Source organism: Polistes dominula, unplaced genomic scaffold, assembly GCF_049000335.1.
Source record: "Polistes dominula isolate Pdom_NZ unplaced genomic scaffold, Pdom_raw_medaka contig_77, whole genome shotgun sequence".
In the NCBI taxonomy this organism is placed as follows: domain Eukaryota; kingdom Metazoa; phylum Arthropoda; class Insecta; order Hymenoptera; family Vespidae; genus Polistes; species Polistes dominula.
Genome location: NW_028301152.1, coordinates 4,695,201 through 4,719,473, shown reverse-complemented (window position 1 = coordinate 4,719,473; position 24,273 = coordinate 4,695,201). Strand labels below are relative to the sequence as shown.

General features: G+C 32.6%; 1 protein-coding gene and 1 long non-coding RNA gene across 5 annotated transcripts in view; one reads left to right on the top strand and one right to left on the bottom strand.

The window, feature by feature from the left end:
- Tmtc2 (Transmembrane O-mannosyltransferase targeting cadherins 2) overlaps positions 1–24,273 on the top strand; it is a 224,812-nt gene that overhangs the window by 1,687 nt on the left and 198,852 nt on the right. The window lies entirely within an intron of this gene.
- On the bottom strand, positions 18,393–23,408 carry LOC149030671 (uncharacterized). Its single transcript, XR_016178409.1, has 3 exons — positions 20,908–23,408; positions 20,471–20,573; positions 18,393–20,331 (listed from the first exon to the last, which is right to left on the bottom strand). It is a non-coding gene; the product is annotated as an uncharacterized LOC149030671 (long non-coding RNA).

The following is a 24,273-nucleotide window of genomic DNA, read 5'->3' as shown; positions in this document are numbered from 1 at the left end:
CGCGTGGACTGCGATTTATGTTATGTAATAACACGGACTCCAAGCTCGACCGATTCGGCTGGCAGATTTACGAAGTAATTTAGATAATCGTCGATGTGTTACCGTGTAACAAGTTAAAGGCGACTTCGCGTTTATCGTAAGCACTTCAACGATAAGGATTATCGTTAGCCTGCTAAAACCACCAACAAAATTTTATCCAATCCCTTTCACCTAGCTCTTTATTTTCAATCGATCGCTTTGACTGTACGAATTAATGTTTATTTTTTATTTGTTTTTTCTTTTTCTAAAGAAGAAAAAATATTTTCTGGACCTGTCGACGGCCATCAGCCGATCGAAGTGAAAAGCCGTTGGATGATGCAAATCTCTGAGAGCGTTAACTACGAGTAAACGTTCTAACCCGATTTTACAGAACGACCAGAGTAAATCGGATTTTGCTCGATTTAGACGGATTTAATTAGGTTAGGTATTATGATTAATGCCTATCGGATAACGTTTGATCTGGAACGTTTTTTGATAGTTTCGTCAATTTTTGTTTGTCTACTTTTGAATTCGTTTATCTTAGAACGAGGTTGTATTAAGTTGCAAAAATTGTTATATACTTTATCTATTTTCAGTGAAATATAATCAAGATTATATCTTTCTATGGATTCTCATAATTTTTTGTACATTGACCTTAACCTCTTGCGCGTCAAGCGAAAACGTCAAAACTTGTTATGTATTCGAAATATGTCGAAGCTTCCTATGAAAAGCAAACGCACGCTTAAAAAATACACAGGAATAATCGCAAATAAATTGCCTCGTCGTCGTTTGTTGTTCTTATTGATCTGAAAGGATCGAATGAAATTTTCACTTCGTCGGAAGAAAATTTATTTCTATATATTTTTTTTCTTTCTATTTCAAGCGACAATTTTGTCTATCGTCAGTAATAGTAAAGAAATTCGACAACGTATTATAGAAAGAAAAAGGTAGTAGTATCATTTGAGCCATCTTTTCGGAGCATTTACAAGTCCTATCTCATAGATACAAATACATAGAGAGAGAGAGAGAGAGAGAGAGAAAGAGAAAGAGAGAAAGAGAGAAAGAGAAAGAGTGAGAGAAATAAAGATGGAGATGGAGATAGTGAATGGTGGAAATCGTATTGGTACACGGCGTTATATAATCCAAAGTTACTCCCACGATGAGCGTCCTTAATCCAAAGCTCTCGAATTCTATGATACCAAATCCCGTAATTGAGTATTCTCTAATCTCTCGAGTATCGTATTCGGGGTTCCAATCGAGACTCGACGACTAGTCCAACGTCCTTCGAAGGGCTCATCGTTATCGTCACTGAATGTAGTAACGAGAGAATCAATGTCCTACTACGAGATACGTTTTGAATTGTATCTTATACTCTCCGATGGAATAATTCAATTTTTAATTATTCCAGATCCTCTGTCAAAATTGACATATCAATCGAAGTATTTTGAAAATAAATATCGTTGTATTTTTTTAATAAGATTATTAGTGACACGATATGAATATATTATTGATATATAATTAGGTAAAGTATGATATTTGGTTTGAAATTAGCACAGGAATTGATGGAAAAGTACTAATTAGAAGAAATTAATATAACTCGTTCAAAGGAATTCCATAAATATTTCGATAACTCTTACGTTTTATGATATATCTGTAAAATATATAAATATATATATGCATATGTATATATAAACTATAGATACTCTAATAACTCAAGTCAAATGTATAATTTTGTTCAAACGAAGATATGGAATGTTAGAGTATAGTGATTTTGCGGTAATGTAGAGGAAGATGACTATTAGTTCCGATAATTAAAGATTTAATTATGAAATGAAATATCGAATTTCTTTGGTGAGTTCTGTCCTTTTTTCTCATTCTCCCTCTTTTTCTCTCTTACATACGATGGATAAAGCGGCCACATATCGTCGACGTTCCCAGCGGAGCTTTAAAACCGACGTAATAACTAAAAACGGTGGAGAGCATTAAACCGAGATAATTTTTCATCCGTATTCGGCCCATTAGCAGAACATTTCGTTCGATGCGACAGCTAAGGCTTCCAACGTCCAATGCACCCCTGGCGACCATAATCAAGTCGTGTCCAGTTGTTAAGGAACAAACTCAACTCAAACTCGTCTTTTTCTTTCTTCTTCTTTACTTTTCTCTCTTTGTCATTACACAAAAGAAAACGTACGCACGTACGCAGAATCATTGACATTCAACTCGTGTAAATCTTTCTATTAGTTTTTCCAGATTTGAAAATATTTGATAGGGAGCAGTATGAAATCACTTGGAAATTTTCTATTCCCCTTTTTCCAAAGATGAGAATTAAAGTAGAACGTGATCGACACGCTCGCATAAATATTGACAGAAAGGGAGAGAAATAGATTCGTGGGTAATAAGCAGAAGATACCGAAGGGTTAGTGAGATATGTTAGTTTTGTCGTAGAAGCAACATAGCAAGTGGAGTAGAAAGAAAAGAGAAAGAGAGAGAGAGAGAGAGAGAGAGAGAGATGAAAAAGAATGAGAATGAGAGAACAGCAAGTGGTTTATCCGGATCGTAGGTTTTACTTGGGAGTTTATTCTGTCGGGACTTTATTGCGGAGGCACGTTGGTACGTGCTAAAACTCATAGGATAATAAAAGGGCCGTATTTTAGTCCGCCGTGTCGACCGCAATACCTGGGGAAAGAATACGGGACATATTTATCTGCTTAGGGCCTTCTTCTTTATTTTTTTTATTTTTTCTCTTTTCGCGCGGGATAGGAAAAGAGAATAATACTGTTAGACAAAGAAGAGAAAAAATAAGAAGAAGGAGAAAAAAAGGATAAAAGTAACGAGAAATAGAAACTGGATGATAGAGTGAGAAAGTAAACAGGGTTAAAAGAAAAAGAAAAATAGAAAAGAGAACGATACGTATGTATGCGTGTATATATAGGAAGAAAGTAGATAGATGAAGAAAGAAGAAAAAGGAAAGTCATGAGATGGTGGAAAGTTGGAATACTCTCTGTCTCTTGGAGCGACCTAATCTCGTAAACGAATACCAGTACGATATATCCGCGTGTTATTCTCGTCCGTGTATAGGTTGAGATATACGTATACCTACATATGTTTTTGTGAACGTGTTCGTTGTCTTCTTCGTTGCACAGGCTCGCGTTGCACAGTGTACCGATGCAGTTACCGGGCGTTCATGTACGAGACGAGTTCGGAATAAGAAAAGTTGCCGGGCGAGGCTTAGCTTGTTCTCTTACTGTCGCTGAATAATACTACTGCGGCAGAAACGCGTTTTCCGCGGCACGAAATGTAAAGCATGGCATTACTATTTCAGCAAAGGCCACGTTTCTCTCTCTCTTTCTTTTTCTCTCTCTTTCCTTCTTTTTCTCTCGTCTCGCAACCGCTTTGCTTGAAACGTATGTAAATAATTTGTGTTTGCAAATGCTGAAGGGTTTCAGGAAAATTTATGAGGAATGATGGCGACGTGGACACAAGTTCGTCTAGTATTCCTTTTTTTCTTTTCTCTTTCGTTCTCTTTTGAATTTTTTTCCCTCGTCTATTCTAGATCAAATGAATTATACGATCCGTTTTTGCCTAGGTTGCTCAAGTTTTTTCTTTTAATTAATTAGAAATGGATATCAATCTTATTATGTTAAAACGTTTGTGTAGTAAAAATTTTCCTTGGATAATAGGAAGAACATGACTTTCGAATGATTTATTTGACGAATCAATTCACATGATGTGGAAAAGATGGACGAAGAAAGAGAAGTGGTTTATGTAGAGAGAGAGAGAGAGAGAGAGAGAGAGAGAGAGAGAGAGAGAGAGAGAGAGAGAAATCTTGAGTAAGGACGATTAGTCGAATCTCAATCGAGTCGCATTGCGGCACAAAATGCGGGCCGCATTCTCTCTTCCATCCCAGCAGGGTGAAATGGATCTTGGAGCCGCGTGCGGAAATCCGCTCGTTGCTGTATGCCTATCTCTATCCCTCGTTCTCTCTCATACCTTCATGTTGTCGGTCGCAGCGCTTGACAATGCTTCTCCGGGGACGAGTTTAGAACGAAGGGGAGAATCGGGCCGACTGTGGCATAATAAATCTATCCTCTCGTCAGTCATGGATCCATGTCTCGTACGATGGAAGTTCTGCGTTTCCACGTTCATCGTCCTTGTCCACGTTTTCGTTCTATAAAAGAAAGAGAATGAGAGGAAGAGAGAGATAAATGAGTTGTTACGAACGAGTCAGGTCGATCCTCGGAAGTTATATATTATTTTGCAATTTTTTATTATAAATTCAATGTTCAACTCTTTGTTCTGTTGTATACATATAGTAATTTATATACTGGTATATTGTAGCATTGTATGTATAATATTGCATATATTAACATGTTAGGTTGTTATATTCGATTGGCCAATAAATAATATCGACATTGTCAATATTTTACATCTAGAAAAATAAAACTTTTTATTTAATAAATTTCATTTAAAATTCAGTAGAAAAAAGTTCGATATTGCTTATTGACAAATCCAATAATTTGATATTGGGAGTTTTGTGGTTAGAACTTGTCTGTAAATAAATTGGAAAATTTGAAAAAAGAGAAATGACATAGCCAGTAAAAAAAGGGTACAGGGTCCTAGTTTCAATAATTTTAAATAACAATAAAAAGAAAATAATAATAACTATAATAATATAATACGGTGATAGTGTATGTAGGAGAGAGATGAAGGGATAATGTTAGAAATATATAAATGAAAATAAAAAAAGAAACATAGATAATATGAATTATGAAGAACAATTAAAAGAATAAACTGAGATCGGCAGGTGCAATGCGTACCATTTGTTTCACTCGAAATTCTTGCAATTCCTGAATATATATATTGGTTTATTTATTTGTACAAAAAGCGCGTACATATAAAAACGACTTTAGTGCATACAATGACGACGACCTGTGGCCGATGCAACGGCTGCGCCCGAATTTTACCGCAGCTGGCCCCGCATGCATTTATCCTACGATCGAACGAGAGACTCAATGCGCTTTATCACGCTCTGGAAAATGCATGGAAATGCGTGAGAGAGAATGCGGATAAAGGATGGTTCGGAATGTATAATTAGAAATACTTTGTCTCCTGTTATATTTGAGCTTATTGCTACGGTGCAATTTGAAGATAATTTGTTTATCCTGTATGTGCTTTTTTTCGGTTCTGAAGCATCGAAGTATCATATAATACAATATATTTTGATACTATTCTAAGTTATTAGTGTAATTAGATAAATTTATTTAATTCGCAAAACTATTATTCAATTGTTGCGTTTACACTTATTCACGTATTTAAAATGTAATATTTTATATTGAAGAATGAGAAAATTGTAGACAGTTTTTGTATAATCTGTCGTTAGAGCGAAGAACGGGTTAAAACGAGAAGTGTTTTTCATTCGGATTTTCCCTTTCACATTTGCATATTATTCGAATAGGAAGAGGGAGGAAAGCTGTTATTGTAACGTCGGTTGAGTAATAGTAGTAGTGACAATGGCGGCATCAAAACTTCCGATCTGTAGGTAGCTGCTGCATTGTTATAGACAAGTAGTTACTCAGCAGACGGAAAGTTCAATAGCTTTAATCAGCAAAAGTTACATTTCGCCGAAAGTTCAGTCATACGTCTAATTGACTACGCGTTGCGATCATACATGCTAGAACAAGTTTGGTTCTCGATGGCTCATAGATTGTGTGATTGAATCGACTCGTGTTTATGCGGATATAAACTTTCAATTCGTGTTGTGATTTCACAAGCTTATACTTTACCTCTTCTTATCTTTACCTTTCCATTACCTTACGATACCTACAGTAACTCCCAAAAATATTTAGACACTATTATAAGACTAAACTGATGGTTATATATTTTATAAAGCAATCGAAATTACTATTATTTTTAACAATAGGTCATTAATCAATATTGATAAACGTTTATAAATGATTTTTAAAAATATATATATAAATATTGCATGATAAAAATTATTAAACGAAATAATGCCACTTTTTTTTTCACGATAATATTTAAACAATTTTTTGTCAATATATTTGTTAATGTTCTCGATAGAACAGACAATTATTACCGGCAGAAGTAGAAAAAATATTTACGAGCCCGATATAAGTAACGCTAACATTTGATTCGCGGGTTTGAAAAGAGCGGTTTTATGACATATCGAATGTATCTCGAAATTTCGTTCATCCATAAGATATTATAAAGAATGTGGATTTCTCCGTAGACCATCATAGAGTGTGGAAAGTCAGATTTCTCTGTGAATCGTCTTAAGGTTCGAAAAGTCAACAATTCATCATACATCAACCGCCTTGGAGCGTGAATAATCAGCCCTCGAGTAGTCTCGTAGATAATTTTTTTGTGCTTTGAATAATTTTGAATAATTTTGATACTTATATCGAGAATACTTATATCATCAATAAACTCGATTGACCTCGAATAATTGTTTGTCTAAAATAAAGTGACCAATGTGTTCCGAATAGAACTGAATAAATTCACATAAGTTAAATTTAACTTACTTGTGTTTTTTACTCATCTCTTCTTTCCTATGATTTAACATTAAATATACTCTTGAGTTATTCAATATTATCCGCCTTGTGATTATTTCAGGTAATAGTTGAGCTATCCGTGGGTTCACAAATTAATTAAATAGAGTCAAAGGCCTATTAGTTTATAAAACTAATTGTCGACCAATAATAAATTTAGTTAAATCATTAATAGTTTGTCGACCAAAACCCTGCCAGCTATTGACCCAGGCTGCGCTAGGTAAAATAGTTTATCAAATAATTATCTTAAAAGTATTCTTTCTCGATTTACGTGGTAATATTTTAAAACAAATTTCATCTTTCTAAATTATATGTCAGCCTTTTTTAATTTTGTCTAATCTCATCTATCCTTCTCTCTCTCTCTATCTCTCTCTCTCTCTCTCTCTCTTGCTCTATTTATCTAAGATTTCTCATGAATTGTTAAGACGATCCTAGCCCCTTTTCCATTCTAAGGAAACTGTTACGTCAGAGCCGTGAAACTCCAAGACGCGATGTCGAGCGTTAATAGTTGCCGGAAAAGATATGAGAGAGACATAAGGAGGGAAGGGGTAGGGAAGGTAGGCTGACGGGAAGATAGAGAGTGAGTCAAGCGAAATAGCAAATCTTCAAACAAACAGTGGCTGGAAGGAGTACAGCGCGTGCTCGAGAAGAGAAGAAGAGAAAGAGAGAACGAGAGAATGTGTGTGTGTGTGAGAGAGAGAGAGAGAGAGAGAGGAAGATAAAGAGCCTTTACGAATTGAACGAGCTTAGCAGTGGATTATCTTTGCTGTATATAGCTTAACATATAGCTCGCCCGTATGCTCGATGGCGAAGAACTGGAATCGTCTTCTAATGGTTTATATTTCTTCCTTGATGTTAAGGATATCATGAAAAGAGAAAAGAAAGAGTGTGCTTATTCACTCCCTTACAATTAGCGTATAGAATTTCCGTTCTCTTGATTGACGACGCGTTGGGGGTTCGTATGCACACATAATCGTGTTAGCACGTCAAGTAGCAAGAAAAGTTCTCAACGTTGAAAGTTAAACGTTTAACGTATCACAAGGTGAATTCAAAAGACGAGCAACATTTATATCTCAAATACGCCAATATTATAATAATTTATGCTTATCGAATTTTCTACGGGCTCCGTTTCGACTTCTATAGTTTTCAAATCGAGTTTAAAAGTTGCCGATCTTGTTTGGTCGTCTCGAAACAAACTTCCTTCACACGAGTCTTGACTTCATGTAAGATGATGATCGACGGTTGTTGGTGCAAACAAGAAACTGTCTCTGTCCTTTGGTCTATCCTCTATCTTTCTCCATCTCTCTATCTCTCTCCCTCTTTGCTACTACAAGGAAGTTCGCCATAGTCGAGATTGATTCCAGTTTACCTACGTTTTAGTAAATTGCAGTTCGGTCGAGAACGAGGAGAATTTGCGGTCTGGAGTTTAACGGTGTATTAAAAATCGTTGCTGTTTACTTAATCTGTCGCTGAGGCCACAATGGAGTTTCCACGCTGTTCTGTATTCGTGTTCGACTACTCAACTTACTATGTAATATAGTACCTACTACCATGCTTTGTCGAATAGTAAAACAAAACTTTTTACACTTTCTATATGTACGCGTGTCGTATATAGGTATGCATGTGTGCGAATAAACGATAGGATTACAAATATTGTATTTTTTCCTGTATGTCGTGTGATTGGTGAAAAAACGAGCCAACGTTTTTACAACGAATTTAATATCTGTTTCTTATTAGCTTCGTTAAAATAAAGAAGATAAAAAGTATGTCTTCGAGTGAACGGCTCTGCTCGTTCACCGATGAAAAATGTTTACTCTTAAACACCTTATTACGTTGTGTTTTCTTACGCGAGTAAAAATATATCAATCGGCTTTTTCTTGCTATTAGAGCGTACTTTCCTTTGCCATTATCCGCTCTCGTTATTATAGATACGACGAAGACACGAAGCAGCAGCACCACAGTCTTTTGGGTTTATTCATCATGAGTAGATTAATATTGAGAAAGAGATATACGTACGATACGAATAATAAGATAAACCTTTTATGTGAATTATGATGTAAAAATTAATCTGAAAATTGAATGATCATTGTTACGTCCAGAAAATTCCTATTAGACATATCCATTATCTATTTTCATCGATTAGATTAAACTTTAACGATATATATAATATATATATTAGGGTGGGTCAAAAAAATGACTTTTTTTTTCCAAGTGCCACAGAATAATGGGTTGCTAGACACCTTAAAACAATTCTCACCAAATATGGGATCTTAATTTTAATAGGAAGATCCTCCGCATCGCAGTTTTTTATTTTTTTTCAGTCCAATAGATTAAAATTCATACCTCATTATTTATTGATTATACAGAAACATATTCTAGACGAATTTTGTAGGAAATTTAATGCTCTACAAAAAAAGTATCTTATATTTTTTCCGTAAATCTCACCATTTGAATGATATTGTAGATTTAAATTTGATGATTTTTAGATAAATTTCATTTTTGTTTATGAATTTTATAACTCGACAATAAATGACTATTAAAAAGTGCACAATACAAATTTTTGTAGGAAATTAACTGCTCTATAAAAATGGTGTCTTATGTTTTGGCGATTAAATTAAGCGTTCAAAAGATATTCAGAGACAAAAATCAGTACACATGAAAGTTTGTATATTTATAGATGATATGAACGATATATATATATAGATGATAGATGATATAGATGATTCGAAAAAAGAACATTGCGATCGCGATTATATTTTTACACGCATACGTGAGATGGAATTATTATTACATAAAATATTGAGAGCTAGAAAAAAAGTTAAAGGATTATTGTTCATGCATATCAAGCATTGTTGAGAAAAGAGAGGAGGAAGAAAGGAAAATAAGAGGGAAGGAGAAAGAAAGGAAGAGAAAAATAGAAAAACAAGAAAAATAGAACGACGTTGAAAATTGACAACGAAAAAGCACGACGATAGCGTTGTTGGCTTGTGAAGCGAGAGAAAAGAGGTAGAGAATCCATAAATAGAAAAGCGCTCGGAACACATTCCGCACTCCGATCGGATTAATCGGCAAAAAAGCCTATTGTTCTGTCATCGAACCGAAGGCTGACTGACCACCTATCCACCTACTCTCCTTCGGGCTATACGAAGTAATCGAACAAACGAGTTTACAGTGAAACAAACGTCGTCCTATACATCTCTCTTTCCCATGGGCTTCAGTACCTTTCTCGTATTTTCTTGCATGGATTACCAGCTAATAGACTTGTATTTGTTTTGCTATAACAGCAACACCATCGACGGCAAGGACGATTGTATGTACTCACATGTATTGTGTATATATATATATAGGTGTCATACTGGTTACTGTAGAATATATATATCCATGTGGTTGAGTTAGTAGTCATATCGAATATTTCCTTTCGTACATTCGTCCTTGCAAACTGCATATTAAAGTGACTGATCGCATCGAACCCCGCGGTACAGTTGAATATAATTGTATTACTCTCGGTATACGTTCATCAGTTATAGACATGAAGAGTAGGAGGGAAGAGAGAAAAACAGACTGGTACATAACAGATAGATGCATATGCATAGATAGTGTATAAGAGTATTAACTGACTTCTGGCAGTCCGAAAATTACGTTTCCTTTATGCAGAAATGTTATACGTACCTGGTTTTGGTAAATCAAAAAAGAATTCTTTTCTTATTTTCTTTCAAGAGATAACGATGAAAATATTCGGCAGCAAAAATCAATCGGAATATACCATAGTACGTCATCAAAGAGAATATCGATAATTCGTTTAATGTTCTTCGATAAAAATATTTTTTTCCTTCAACGTTACATTAAGTTTTATCGTTCGTCTTCACTTCTTATTCTATTAACTTTTAATTTGTTTATGTTGAATCTTGGATATTTCCTAAAATGTATACTTCGTATAAAATATCTCTCGAAATATTCTTGATGAATATTATAGCGTTTACTTTACTAAAGGTAATATAAATGTGTTTCAAAAACATTTATTTAAAAAAAAATCGTTTTCATAGCCAGTGAAATTGTTTAATATTCTTATATTTACTTTTGTTATTTTTGAGATCGAAACGTTAGTGGATCAGTGAAAAATTTACCAATGTTTCTACATAGTTCAAAAAAAATTTCGAACAATTTCTCTAATCTAGTTAGTCGTTCATCTCTGGACGTTATATTGAATACATATTTGATTTCATCTGTATGCGAAAATAGTTTTGTCCAATAGTAATCTAGAAAATTGTTTTTATACAAGAAAACACGGAGATAAAAGAAAAAGAAAAATAAGGAAAAAGATTATAAAGAAATCAAAGCTACAGACAAATATTTACTACTCTTTACGATCGTGTTCTCTCGTCACGGCAAGTCGAATCCTATGTAAAGGAAAATCAAATAGTCGTTCCCCGTTAGTTCCAGCGAACCACGAAACCAGTCGATATTGTTCGTTCTTACGTATTTATATACCTACGTGCGTATTTGAATTGTACGATTTGATCCTCCGCATGTGCTAGTAGTTGAAAGTCGATATGTGTGGTGGCCCAGCCTCGAAGTCGACGTACTTGAAATCGTACGGCATTGTCCCCGTTCACATTTTCTACGAAATAAGTCCAACATCAATGTGGAAATGGAACGCCCGGTAATGGAAGTCCTTTTCTACCTTTTCCTCTCTTTTCCCCCTTTCTCTCTCATGCTTTCTATCTTCTTTTTCTCTCCTCTCTCTTTCCATGACCGAGACGCTCGGTAGATGCGAAATCGATGCCAGTGCTAGTACCGGAACGTGCCCGCGCAAAAAACGAATCCGAGCAACGTTATAACCCCCTGGCACTCGGAATCGTCCAAGTGAGACTGCAGCTGGGTGGAACATTACGCGTGATGTAGCGGTTATTCCACCCTGTGCTTGTGCGAACGATCGTCTACAGACTTGTCTATACCTTCTATTTTTCTTTCTTTATTGTTTTTTTTTCTCATTTCCTTTTGCGTGTGAACGTGTAGACCATTCCAAGTGTTCAAACGTCTATATTAAATAAATCAATAGATCTAAATAGTTAATAAAATAACAAAAAATGAGATTTATTGAGAAATATCTTCATACGGTTTTGTTCTCATCGTATTCTAAAGTAGAAAACCTTATCGTTAGTTATACATGCAAGTCAAATTTGTTTCCTTCTGCCCGTTTTTCGATTAGAATCGTATTGATTTCTTCCGTGCTGCCCGAAACGGGGCAAGATTTATTGCTATTAAACGAAATAGAAATATACGGGTGGACCAGCAATTGGACCACTTTTTATCATAATGTTTTATTATATATAGATATATTTTGTTCGGTATATACGTGTGTTTACGTGCGTGTACAATAACACGAGATAAGTTTCCCTTCTTATCGTCGGATAAAATCAGCTCGGATGATCTTTAGGTCAATACTCTTATCTACGTTGATCGTTCGAATAGTTGAGCTTGATAGACTCTCTCTTAGCTCATTTTCCCTCATGACGGTTCTTAGCGAGCCCGTATATGAGCAGATCGTTTGGCAAAATTTCTACCTACTTGTTTTTTAACTTTTTTTTTGTCTTACGAACGAACGAAAAAGATGGATGAAGTAAGCGGAGAGAAGAATCCTTCGCGTAAAATCGCGTTTTCCGAATCGTTACGTCAAATGAAAGATAGAAAAAAAATAGACAGAGAGAGAGAAAGAGAGAGAGAAGAGATGTTAGAGAAAAGTGCGGGATCTTCTACAATCGTCTTTAAAACCGAGAAGGAGTGGTTGGAGAAGGATCGAAGACTCGGATAACGCGATTTCGTCTTTCGACATTTTCTCGAGATTCTTTTTCGAACAGTGGAAACTACTACCGGCATGCTTTTGACAAAGTTTCCTATCAGAAAGCTTAAAAGCGTTCGCGGATTTACTGGTGCAATGATTCTCTCTCTCTCTCTCTTTCTCTTTATTTCTGTCTCACTTGCTATCTCTCATTTCGAATTGGTCCAGTGGTTCACCGTCAGCATCCACCAAGAACACGGCACCACGTTCGAAGCAATTTCATTCACATAGTTTGTCGATTCAATTCGATCGACTTAACTCATTATTACCTGTCGTGAAACGTTTAAATCTCAATCGCGGTTCCCGGTAGTCCGCATAATAGCATCGCGATATAGTCGCATGACGGCACTGCATTTACGCGCGATCTAAACTCACATAATGCTGTCACTCATATAGGTAATGTAACACTGCTTCACGTTCCGATAAGGCATGAAGATAATTGTTTCGGGACGGGCAATCGTGCGGCTTTGATATTTCCTCGTTGGTTCTATTAATCGTTAGGAAGTATAATTACCATGTTATTTTCAAGTAATACCCTAATCAACTTCTATTATGTTTCATTTTTCCGCTACGTAATTATTTATATTCATAGGTTATTGTTTGCTGAGTAACACTAGTTATATTTTCTATCATATAGTTATTTATATATAAGGATTAAAGTTAATCATTTTTGAAGTGAAAACTTCTTTAGAATAGGGAGTGATCTGAAAAAAATGAAACACGGTCGGTCAGGCAACGGAGCGGTAGGCGGCTTTGTAACGGCCTCGATATTTAGTAAGAAGAGAAAAAGAGATAAACATATAGGATTGAGCCTGCGAGAGAATGAAACAGAACATAGCTATAAAATTTTTCCTATTCTCGGCCTCCTCTTTATGCTCTGCTTCGTAGTTATTGCTCCTGGTTTTATATGCCTGTGTTTATGTGTGACTGCATACTACGAAGCGTAGATACATATAGAATAATTTCGATACTATACCTGTTTGTAGGTAAGAGCGATAGAAGGGTAGAAGAATAAACAGAGATAAGCACGTAGGTATGCGACAAAAAAATAAGGTCCAAACGAACCGATGGTCGAAATAAAGAAAGAAGGTGTGAAGTCTGTCTCTTTGTAAGTGTATAAGTGTGTAAGTCTGTGTGAGTCTGGAAGGTATATATAACGTGTCACTTCTTTTCTATTTTTCTGTTCTGTTTTTCTATTTCTATTTTCTATTTCTATTTTCCATTTCTATTTAAAAATGTTTCTATTTCATTAAAAAATTTATAATAACTTCTTTATTTTGCAAATATTATCATTAATAATTATGAAATCTATAGAATATAATAATTAAATAAAATATAATAATAAAATATATTGTCTGTGCAATATTTTACAACAACAAAAAAAATGATTACAAGATACATCAGAGAAAAAGAATTAGACAACACTGTAGAATATTTTTCTTAGAAATATCCAAAGACATATTTTTTAATTATAATGTTTGCGTATTTAGGAAATTTATACTAATTTTTCAATAAAATAGAAAAGCTTTTAAATAGAAGAAACTGGACACGTGACACAAACAAATATTATTTGCTATTATATTTCTAATAAAAATACAATAATATAACTTATTTTAAAAATATAGAAAAAATATAGAAAAAAAACATTTTTTTTTTTAATTTTTAATATTATAAAATAAAACAACCAAAATGAAAAATAGATTTTAAAATCGTTGTAATTCAAAACCCGATGAAACGAAAAAAATACGAACACAATTGTTTCCTTTTTTAACAGCATCTACAGGTATTAGTTGCAACACAAAAAGAAATACTTGTGTGTGCTAACCGATGATAAAGATATCTCAAATTCAAAGGAAGGGTGAAAAGTGTGAAAGAAAAAATTCATCTACCTGAGTTTCAACAAAAAAAATTATATTTATTTGGATTAGGACGGCGTATCTTTCTGTCGACAAATATTCTACAATTTTCGTCTCTATCTATGGCTATCGCATTCAGCATTCCATCTTCATGGATAGAATTTTGAAAATATTAGTTTTTGTCAGCTACCTACACCCTAAGGTCGGTTCCTTTTCATGAGAACAGAATTATAAAAAACAGGGAAGGTCTGTTGAAATTCGATCTATATTTATAATTATTATTATCGATGCGATAATATTCATGCCTATAGTTTTTTTTTAACAAAACGTGTCATATCTTTTCTATATAAAAATGTTTCTATTATTTTTTTTTTTGCTTGAATTTGGAAAAGTGTACTTTTTATCAGCTATTCCACCCAGAGACCATACCGGAGACCATTATTATATATGGTAATAATATTATAATAAATAAATCCTACAATTATCTTACTTTTGAAACTGTGCATTCGTCTCATTCTCTCGAAACTTAGATTTTTGAAAGTTTCACTTCTAACACGTGTAATCTGCACACATGATTTTTTTTTAATCTGCAGAAGGTTCTAAGAACTGCTTTGCCGAACTGAAAATTTACAAAAATTTCTTTTTTTTGTAACGGCAGCATTGTAGGCCCATACTTACTTTTAGCAAAACTACAACTGGAGATTCCTAGCTTGCAAGAAGAAACAAATTATAGTAATTTTATTAATAAAGCAACATTAATTTCTGTTGTATTTCCTTTATCTTCGTAAAGCGACATTTAACATTAATAATATAATAGATTTAATATTACTATAAATTATATTTTTCTATAAATTTCAAATTATTAATTTTAACTTAAAAAGAAATTGAATTATGCAAGGTTTATATAGATACATATTTTCCTTATTTTATCAAATGTCTTGTTGCATAATGATTCACATTGTCAGATATGAAATTAATATGAAGGATATTGTAGAGAATGGGTTTAAATACCTATTTATCAATTAGATATGTTCATACTGTAAAAGAATAATTTATTTATTTAGAATCCTTTACAGATTTAATATTACTGCATAAGTACAATACTTACTTTCTCTCTTGTCTGTTTTCAAAAATTTAAATGATTAGAACGTGTAATGTAATATTGTGATAAGCTGCCACTGTCTCGCCGTCTAACCGTCTCGCAACGAAATCGGATTACGGATCTCTGAATGTCTCCCATATCATTTCGTATAATTTTATACTTCTTTCGTAATCCCTCTAGTAACAGTTATCCACCTCCAAGTATTATATTACGAAAAAGACAGCACTCTACGAAAGACAAGCTATGTTTCTCGCAAAAGGCGAACTAACCCGGTCATGCAAACTTTCACTCTGTTTAATTATTTATCTATAATATTTATTTTACATTTAATTTCGTGAGTACATTTGATAACTGAGGCTTATAGTATTTTTGCCATGTGCCAAATGACGAGTCTAACACGTCATTCGAATTTAGACAATATTAAGCATATATATTTTTGTTCGTTTTAGAGCAATTGGTATGAATTACAACAGAAGAAACAATTTAAGTATTACCAACAAATCGACAAATTAAATCTTTTCCATATGCAACATTTGTTTCAAAAGGGGGGATTTAATCATTCGATTATTTTTATAAAATAACTACAATATTATATTTCTATTCTTTACATTTTTCTAATATTATTTTTATCTATCTTTCTTTGTACTTATTATCTTTTTGCTATTTGAAGTATTGATCTTTGGAATTATTTTAAATGATGTTATTGCGAAAAAAAAACAGAAAATAGAAAGAGAGAAAAGAAGAGACAGAGAGGGAGAGAGAGAAAAGAGAGAGAGAGATAGGAAGGGAAACTATTAAATTCAAAACGTCCTCCACCTACGTGAAAAAGCGATGCACGAGAGACATTCCGTACATACGGAACTTGCACGGCGTAGAGCATGACGGGTGGGAAATTACACGGAATTAACACGGAGGATTGTTTGTAATAAAGATTAATAGCAGGCTTTGTAACGACTGCGTTTGATACCGCCTGCACCAATGCTAAACTCCCCTTCGCCTCCTAGCAACACTTGTCCCTCCTCATTCTCTCTCTCTCTCTCTGTCTCTCCATATACAAGGCTGAATGTTGTTTGTGTAATCAACGCAACGAACAGAGACCGTCTGACAGTGCAGGAAGGAGAACCCACTGCTCCTGTAGCGTGTAATTCGTAATTCTGCACGGTGCATTATTTTCCGCTCTGTCGCTTCCCCTCTTGCCATCCTCACGCATTGTCGTTAATACGTCTCCCTCTTCTTTCACTTTTTCACCTTTTTCGCTATTCACTATTTCTCTCTGATTCTCACTCTTTTCCTCTTTCTTTCTCTCTCTCTCTCTCTCTCTCTCTCTTTGTCTCCTGCCCCCACCCCCATCGTCTTTCTCTTTTTCTCTGTCGTTTCTATTACGTAACATATACGGGGCAAAGAACCTAGTTATTAAATACTTAAGAGCATAGTTTGAAAAGAATATCTCATATGTGACCGTATTCCACATTTTTCAACTTTGCCTAAGGAAACTAATATTATTTGATGAATATAATAATAAAGAATGGGTTGAAAAAAGAATTCTCTTTTTTTTTTTATTGTTTTATTACATTATTAAAAATGTATAATATAACATATTTATAAGAATTAATTATTACGCAATATATAGAAAGTAATAAAATATCAATTAACCTTTTCTCTTAATTATGATGCATCTGAAATATGAAACCATGCGTTTACTTGCAAATATATAAAAAAATTTAACTAAAAATGCGTAGAGAACAATGTTTTTATACATATATTATAGATAATTAATTTTATATCATTATTAATTATAATTGTTTGTTGAAATTAAAAATTCTATGGCAAATTATTAAATAATTTTACTTGGGAAACTAAAGTAAACAATTTTAATAAGAAATAAAGAAAATTTACTATGATTAAAATACTATATACCGATTAGTTACGTTTATTTATCTAGCGATTTATTTTGACGAAAAAATAAAACTCTAAAAAACCTTAGCGAATCCAGAAATATATCATAATTATGTATTATGATAATAAATTTTATATCTAGAAATAAAACTATTCATTTTATATACAAATATAATTTTTAAAAAACTTAACGATTGAAATGTAATAATTTTTTAAAGGCATTTACATTTGATAATTTAGTTATTTAAAATATAATATTTTAAGAGCAAAACACGAAGTAGTTCAATAATTCGGATAGTTTATCATATTGATTAATAATATTAAACATTTATTTGATCAATATGCGGTATTATTAAATTTTGCTATTCATTATTCTAATTTTATACTATACTTTTAATTATTAACGCAGTTATGCATTATTAATAATTATATTCGTTGGCTGATACAAATCCAGTTCATTCCATTTGAAATTTCTCGGATGTAAAATTTTCTTTCATTAACACGGCATGTTGGTACGGTACATTTGTAGCGGAATGTGAGCTCCAAAGTCTGAGATTACAAATGGAAAATTGTACGATGTGCAAATATCGTGGGTGGAAAAAGAAGTTTCTCAAAAATTGTGCCAGGGAAGATTGCGAATTATGCGACTGATTCAAATTCTTTCTGAGACTAGATATCTATGTATATAGAGTAAAGAATTTAAATGAGTATACTTAAAGAATGGTACTTACTTCTTGGACAAAAATAATAGTTTTTTCTTTTTAGGAATAAATACAATGATAACTAACTTTTTCCAAAAGTTTTAATGTTTTTTACAGGCTAGTTTAATCATGTATACAATTTAAGTATGTTTTCTTTCTCTCCCTTTAACTTAACTCTTCTACTCTATATACAGTTATATGTTACAAGCGTTACGTGTAAAAAAATTGTAACAATAGCTTTCTAGGAATTGAACTGTTAAAAGTATTCCATAATGTTCAAATAATTTCGTGACCTATAAATTAGTGACTTCTTCAATTCTCTTCCATTATTAAAACAATTATATATGATAAGTAAATATTTTTTGTATTTTTGTTATTTACAAATCATGTTTTATCATAGTATTATACAATTATTTAATTATTTATACATTTTATTTAAATACAAAACATATTTTCGTGATTGATTATATAACTTTATAACATATACAATATCTTCACTTTAGGAATGATTAAATAAATAAATTGTCAGACTGAAGTTATGTTTAGATTATGTAAATAATCTTCAGAAGTCACAAAAGCGGGTCTTAAATCCTACTTCTGTAATTTATAAATAATTTTAATCTAATACTTAAAGGTCTTCAAGAATAATGTGAGTTCGTGGGTGGTCTTAAACTACGTCTTTATTCCTTCTATACAATAACTTTACATGAAATATTCTAATAAATCTAATAAATAACTAACTCATAATTTTTTAATAATTCTTATAATGTTATTTTTAATTTTTATATATCTACTTATACCTATATAAGATCGCCTATGACGTAATGGGAGGAATAATGTCGAGTATTTTCAGAACGGACAAAATTTGCTAAAATATAGAAAAACTATCCTAGACCGTTTGTTTATTTTATACCTGATCAGGTCTATTATAAGCACGACCGTCTAACTGACGATGTTTCTTTGCTTCGTTATTGCTGATACAAATATACGGCCTACCATAATCACCATGGAATCCTATTATGTCACAATTCCTTTCCATAAGAGAAACAATTGTTTATTCTGAAATTGTTTTAAGTATGTATATACCTATGTACTAAGTTATTCAATATAAAACTTTCATTCCGATGTCATTTAGTATTAATAATATAATCATGAAAGCTTTGGAATTAGAAACGATGTCACGTCTTTGGGTTCTGTGGCCCGTTAGATAGTCGTCGTAGCGACCACCACGATGGTAGAGGACGAAGATAATTAAACCACGACTCTACGACGTTCCTTCGTTCCTTCGTTCCTTCCTTCCTTACTTCCTTCGTCTTCGTTTTCGTTCTCGTTCTTCTGTCAACGTCTCGATTACACCATATACCTCACGCCGTGTTGAGAATGAGAATTTAAGATGTAAGCTATCTTAGGACGAATACTAACAAAAAATTTCCTCTAATACTTTCACTCCAAGCACTATGTCGGCCATTCATGCGAGAATTTGTGTGTGGATATTTATATTTAAAATAATGTATATATGGAGTTCGTGTAATGATTAATTAAAACTATGGGTAGTCAACAGTTATCGTCTTAGCTATGTAATCAATAATATATCAAATATTTAATTTTTTTAAGGATTTAGGTTGTGTAGGAAAAAAAAACTAGTATTCAGTTCTTTTCGTTATATTTTATTTTCTGGAAAGGAAAACTCTATTCAGGGAATACAAGAAAAGATTAGGAAGGCCATAAAACTATAAACAAACCTAAGAATTACCGGGATATATTGGTGCAATAAAAACCCTTTGTGCAGTGTCGGGACCTTTTGAAGAATTTCGGATTCCTATGTAAACATATGCGATACCATAAAAAGAGATAACATTCCGATGTTCTAGATCAAGTTTCTTTATGCATATTTTCCACTACCAAAAAAAACATAGGCTGTACCCATCGGTTGACTATAGGCAACGTACGTGATTGCAGCGCCATGGTATCTATGAACTAAAGGACGCTGCTGCTGAGGTTTTTAATATCTAAACGGATAGGGCTTTGCGATAACGATTTATTTTTGTTATTAAAAACATTGTTGTTACATATTTTTTATTAGTATAATTAACTTTGGTTGCTCCAGTAACTTCTGTAATTTCCGTTTGAGTTTCAGCATGAGATATTTCATCTTTGATGTATCTGTTGCAAATAAATGTTTGAGAATTTACATCAAAATTTGAGTAAAAGTCTACTTGACACCCTTGGTCGATTTTCTGTGGTGATACTGGTGGATTTTCAATCATTTTCAACAAATTCATTAATTGGTGGCTCAGTATAAGATGTTGATGATAATTTATTTTTCATTCGACGATCCTTTAAACGCTTGTACCTGAAAAAATCATTATATTACAATTTTTATATTTAACTTTCAAAAATAACAAAATTAAATTTTGCAATAATTAATTTTTTTGTATGAAATATAATTTATTAATCATTTATAATTATATTTTTTATTACTAACTATTTACCTGTTCTTAGCAGAAAGTTCATTCACTTTTCGATTCTTGTAAATTGGAGGAAATATTGTAGGAATATAGCTAGGACTTAATTCCTCTTCGGATTTTTTTTCTCCTATAAAATGATTACTACAAATATAATCGTATGATTTGGGAATGCACTGTGATCTATCAGGACTTCAGGAAAAATTATAAAATATTACTGATACATTTAATTATTTGAGACATATAATAAATAATTTTTTATAATGAATTATAAAATTGAAAAAAAAAATTAATTCTTGCAATAAGTAATTGTAAAGAATTAAATGCAGATTGATTATTCTCTAACTTTTAATTACTAATTATAAATTTAAATTTTTTGTTTTTATTCAACTTACAAATATTAGAACACAAGCTATTTTCAGTATCATTGATGTTACGAAAATAAAGGTTAGGATACTACTTACTTTTCCCTCCTCACTGCAGCTACCCACATTTTTCTTTTATTGATTTTCCATTTGGCAGTCGGAAATTTATAAAATTTACAATCACTTTTTGCACTCGTAATTTTACAATTTACTACACAGCAACTGCGATGGCTATTTCTACCCATTTTTTTTTTTAAAATATCATAAAATTAATTGTCACACGTATGTTTTGTGAACTCCAAAATAAAAAAACACCGTCTTTTATTGTCAAAGTTATCCACTGTGTGCGCTAGTGTCCATTTCGGCTTCCCCTACCATGACTTCGCACGGTGCCTATAGGGGCCCTAAATAACGTGTATTTACACAATTCTTTTTGTTTTGAAATAAAAATAAATATAATATTATACTTTCTTATATACTTACTTATTATTTATGTGTTGTCTTTAACGATAAAAATTTCAAAAGCTCGTAGATATGATCTACTAGTAACTCGTAGTTGTGTATTCGCAATAAACAATAAACATGAAAAGCTAAACAACCAGCATCGTTTCGTGAATACCAGTCATCGGGTAAGTATCGTAGCGTTTAAATATTCGAGTGGATAGTAGCGTATTATTCGGTAAACATATTGTTCGATATTTTATCGTAGAAATTGGTAGATATATGGCAAGTAGTTTATTCTTTTCAAACGAATTAATAATATATTTATAGGATTAAATTTATTGAATGATAAACAATAGGTATAGAAGTGAACAATAAACCTCATAAACTATATGCAATAATGCACACAACATGCTATAATATCTAAAACTATCTTAAAATACTCTCTCTCTCTCTCTTTCTAATAAACACATAATTTAATATACTCTCTAGACTCTCTCAAAGTACTCTTTTCACGCTCGTAAAACCATTCTTTTTTTTCTTTATCGTATTCTTTTCCTTTTTTCGAAAGGCACATTTATAAACAGATTAAGCAACGTATACACACATATAAACGCGTATAATAATCATAAACGATAACGTATTGAAATATAAATCTGATCACTGTTTTATTTGACATCCGTTCGCTACAGATACGATTCAGTCAATAACACTCTTTCAAGAAACTGTCCCTCTTTTTTTCATTTTATTTCTTCGGATATATCTAGCATCGTTTACTAGCGCATGAATATTACATTTTCATCCCCATACTATACTCGTAAATATCCATATATATTATATTATATAATTATAATTAAAATAGCAACCTAATCAAATTAACTGAATATTCGATTAATCATTATAAAATTTATATTATAAAATAATTTATATTTACCGAACATCTCATGGATATTCGATCAGTACTTTCTATTGCTTTTTGTTAGATAAATAAAGCACTTATAAAATTTAATGTCTTGTTCAGAACCTCATCAACAGTATACATGTAATTATACAATTATACAATTAGGTTAAGTTAAATTATAGAATATCGTTGATGCAGGAAACTCTTCGTAATAATTTGCCGTTTACGATCTACGTCATCATTCAGTAGCAAATAGCATAAAATTACACGTTGTTACTGGTACGGCTATTTCAAGAGAACGGTGCCATTATCATTAACGTTTAAACAACCTCGATCGACGTTAGCAGTCGCCATTAAGCGTTCTATTTTATGGATTAATTATTATCGTTTGATATAAAAGAAAAAACTTGCTTGTTAACGAGATGTTACCTATGCGAAACAAGATACTACTACGAGAAGATATATAATAGAATGGTTTGTTTTAATAGGAAAATTCGTATTGTCGTCGAGTGCCGTATTTATTTTTGTAATAACAACGTCCGATCGGTTTTCAATAAGTTTTCGGATCGACACCGATAGCGATGATGATACGTATATAACGTTTTCATTCTACTCATCGTTCTAACAACTTGGATCATAAATAAATCGATGTGACCACCGAACGACATTATTATTATTAATGACTTTGTAACGATGTGAAACATGCTTAAATGGATATTAGAAGCAAGCGTTGTGTAAAACTGGCGGAATAGTTTGGCAAGCGCGTTAGCAGTCTCGTGTAAACGGTGTCATTATTATTTTACCGTACTTACCATTTGGTAATTACGGCCGTATTCATCACGAACACGCAGAAGAAAAGAGAGAGAGAGAGAAAGGAAGGGTAAGAAGAAAGAAAAAATGAAGAGAGAGAAAGCAAGATAGTGGGTTGGCTATCCAGCTCGATTGTGTTGATTAGATCGTCGTGAAACAGGAGAAAAGGGAGAAAATTGTTTCTACGTGTTTTGTCCTATACGTCCATGACAACGGATATAAATCTATAGAAATTTATAGTCGATTTGGTCAGTAGTTTTTTGTCTCAAATAACGACGTCGTCTTTTTTCTCTTTATACTTTGTATAAACGTCCGGCGTTAAACGTCATGAGATATCTTCTAGAGATAACTGACGTAGTGAGCAGCGATAAATGTAACGAGAATTTTCACTAGTGTGTTGTCCATAAGAGACGATGCCTTCATTAGATGCTTTTTATGACATCCTTTTTTTTATGTTAGCTAGTTTATTCCCTCTATACACATTACTTTTCATTATCGAAATGTTGAATCTAATATCTATATACATAGGTGAAATGTATAATTTTTACTATATGTTTGTTTTTTACTTACTACATAAGTGAAATTCTCGTATATGCATATTTAACCATTTAAGTGGGAAACTAATTTACTAATTGAACAATTATAAAATAAACAATTAAAATACATTTTGTGTGCATTGTGGTAAATATGATATGTCAAAACAGGAAATATGTAAGGATACAATTAACGCGGTTATCAAACAATAGGGACTCTAAAGTATATAATATATTTTTGTTTTAATCATAAAAATGCATTAAGTTAACAATTACTTGCATCGTCTTTGAAGGTATTTCCCAATGTTTAGTTAACTTGTCATCCCCAGTTAAAAGGTCAAAGTTTTATATTACTGGGTTTTTAATTCGAAATTGAATAGAGAAATTTTAAAGTTCTTGTCACTCTGAAAAAAGATCATTTTTCAGTCTAGCTAGTATTAATAATGATTCGCTGGTCTGAAAAACAGTCGACCCATTTCTACATGGAGACTCGGTGTGAAATGTTAAATTTAAGTAGCATATCTTGATGCTGCGTGTACGAACGAGGATCGTCTTCCAGGTAGTGTATGCACACTTGATGAATTCAATTCGAAGAGGTAGGCTTATCGCACTGGATGCACCGTTTTTTTCGACGGAATTTTTATATCCTATGGATTACTTTTTTCACTCTAACTATATCTTATTTTATCTTTAATAGGAAAATTTGATCTAACTCTCTCTCCTTCTTTCTCTGTCTTTCGTGTTTTATAGATAATCTGCATTATTCTCGTATTTTTTGCA